A 3,442-nucleotide genomic window follows, 5' to 3' on the forward strand; every position below is an offset into this window, starting at 1 on the left:
GCACGCAAGTAATTTAGTTCCAATTTCTTGTAATGTATATCAATTCCATTTTGGTCAGTTTTTGTCCACCTGCCGACCACACTATCACTAAGGGATCATACTGTTTCTAAAGTGACCTTATATGTATATGGGAAATGATCAATATAATTAACACATACGCACGTCAATGCAGTATGTATGTGCATAACATTTGTTAGAATCCACATGTGCACGATATACGTACTTGTTATTACAATGGTAGAAACATTTTCAACTAAAGCACTGACCATAACTCATGTTTTTACAACCATGTATAAATGTCTGTAGCAGGAATTGCCACCACTAAAAGTATAACTGAGATATGCATACTGTGTATTGAGCTAAAAAATAAAAATGACATACATATTTGAATAATTATAATGATACATTAAAATATTATTATTTGTTACAATATGGTGAACAATTTGCTTCGTGTAGTGTGTGCACAAATTGTTCTGTAATCTTGTTACCATGGAAGCCAAGTAATATTAGTAACAGCACATATTACTGGCTTCGTCGACAACAAAACTATCAAAGAAAGAATAATTGGCACTAAGTTGGGAAAACCAAAACATGCCAAGAATTGTAGACACATAATTGTATTCCTTCTTTTGTTAAATTAGTAAATCAAAGCCAATGTGTTTGTAAACTTACAGCCAAAAATGCCCTTTGTTTTAGATAGTGCACATTTTCATAAGGGTTATCATGATATGTTCAATAGTATACCAAGTCATAAGGAGTTACACATGTTGACATTCATCACATCACACATCCCTCAGAAAACAACCATCGATAACGGCAACCAATAAACCCCCCACAACAATGTGGGAAAATAGTTTTAGAAACTTACAGGCTAACAATAGCAATATTACCTATGAATATGACATGTACGTGGTAAGAACTGAAGAAAAATGAAGTTTCTTGATGAAAAAATGTTTTGTATTAGTTATATGAGAACATAGAATATGGTATGGCATTATTATAGTATTGTATGGGTGTATGCATACTGAGAATGTGACTTGGCACATAATACATACAAAAGTTTCAGTATACCATACAATTTACATAATAGGTGTACATGCCTAGAATTAATGTATACTTTACAAGGAGCCTGCCTATATTATATTGCATGGGTTTTAAATGTAAATTTAGAAAGTATTAAAAGCAATTCATTTAGGCACATTATATATAGAATCTTCTGGCACCCCCTGCAATTATCGCCTACTAGAGGTACTGTACACGTGGATGTTCCCAATATGAATGGTTTTGTAAAAAAATACACCTTTTTAAGACTGATTACACCAGATCAAACATCCCCTACAATTATCACCTAGTAGATAAACATTCCTAACTAAGTCATTGGTCACACGTACACACGTACATCTGTACATACTTACATGATCATGAATAAAATGACAAAGAATTACATAACATGTTAAGCATAACTATTTCTCAACACTCCTGTGGTTATTACTGGTCTAGACACTGTACAATATGTAACTGGATCTGTGGCCACTGGCAATTCAAGTATGCATAACCTAAAACAACAACCACTTATATAAGAGTAACAGAATATATAACTATATGCATACATTATTATGTGTATAATATTATCACAGAATCTATATTTAGTAACATGCATGTTGTGTGTGCAGATGGACATCTTCATTGATGTACCCCCGTATGGTGAGCGTGTAATTGTTGTGTAATTGTTTTTCAAGCTTTGTTAACTATGACACAAATATGCACCTGCATAGAGTTGTGATGTACCACTTTTAATTATGGTGTGGGCGATGCTTAATAGATGTGTTCATTGCAGAATTGACAGATCATAACTGATAATATTTTTTGACTCCTCCATAACAAGGCCTGCGCATGCATGCATGAAATGTTGCCAATATTTTCCTTACTTGGAAGATAGGATGGCTAACAGATAACCAGATACACATTCAGTCATTTTATGCAATGAGACAGTGACCATGGATATTAGGCCATATACAATTATTATGCATAGTATCATGTAGCTAAGTGTTTCCATACAAATGTGCATTCACACTTATCTACATGAATTGTACAGTCGCATCTAACTATATGATTGTGTGTACGTGCGTGTGCATGCATGCATAATTATATGTCATAGAGGGACTGCTTGTGATATATTACACACACTAGCAACATTTAAGTAGAGGTCAAATAGAGTGATCCATAATAGAGAATTCTAAAATCCTAGGCTGTGGGGCCAGAAACAAATCTAATGCACTCTAAACAGTTTAGTTCTAATGCAACAAACAGTTCCATATCAAATAAGTTTGAGGGAGTTCCACAAGGTAGTATTTAGCATTTACACAAATAACACACCACAAAAATCACCACATAGTTTCACACTAGCAGTACACTACCATAGAAGACAAGTGAGTAATTAGATACAATTAAAGCATGATTAAAGTTTACCAATAGAACAGTGTAAATCAAATTGCAATTACACAAAAATGTAACAAGACCCATTGGTGTAATAACCCAGCACCCACACATTATGCTCTTCTTGTACTGAACTACATCAGATACCAGTGGATCGCAGTAGGTAGCAATTTGTACTAAACAAGATTAGCAGAAACATTATGTGCACAGGCAGTTGGGTAGGCTACAGCAAGCCATTCAGAAGAAGACAGGCTGCCTCGTGAATGGCTTCTTCCCAGAGTTGAGGCAGAAAAACAAACAGTTGGAATTTGTTAATGTAAACAAGAGGCAATACAATTGCAGAAATGTGTAAGCCATTTGTAGAAGCTGTAATATTCATCAACAAATGTGATCAAAGAAGACCAAGTTACTTTCATACTTGTGTACTAAGTGTGCACGTACAATATGTATGTGTGTAACTTAGTATAGCCTTAAGGAGGCCTCCCAGGAGATCATGTATATACCACACAAAGATTTATGTGTATTGATTAGTGTGCGCGTGTATGTGTGTCCTCTGCAGGCCAGAGGCTTTAGAGGGCCTGAGGCAAAAGATTAAAGTGGGGCCTTTACAATATAGAGAAGTTAGGCAAACTGGGGCCTTTAACAGGCTGGGGCCTGGGGCAAGTTAGCCCAGTTGCTCCCCCCAGGCTGCCCTGCCTCTAGTCTTGACTCAGAAAGATTCACCTTCTGCATTGACTATTATAGTGCCCAGTACAGCAGGAAATGCTTTGTTTTACATAGCTGATCTTTGCTACACTTTCAGTGTAAATAACAGCAGTGTATATATTCATTTTTGGGAGTTGATTGCAACCTGTTCAAGTGTTCATAAGTATTTCGTATGTTCATTTAACACCTCATACACATGCAGACCAATTCATAATGTCATAATTTACAGTTGGCAAACCCTAAGATTAACAAAACACTGGTTGTTTACAGTGGCTGTATAGTCTGACTCCACTTGATAATG

The sequence above is a fragment of the Dysidea avara genome, chromosome 4, assembly GCF_963678975.1.
Source record: "Dysidea avara chromosome 4, odDysAvar1.4, whole genome shotgun sequence".
Lineage (NCBI taxonomy): Eukaryota > Metazoa > Porifera > Demospongiae > Dictyoceratida > Dysideidae > Dysidea > Dysidea avara.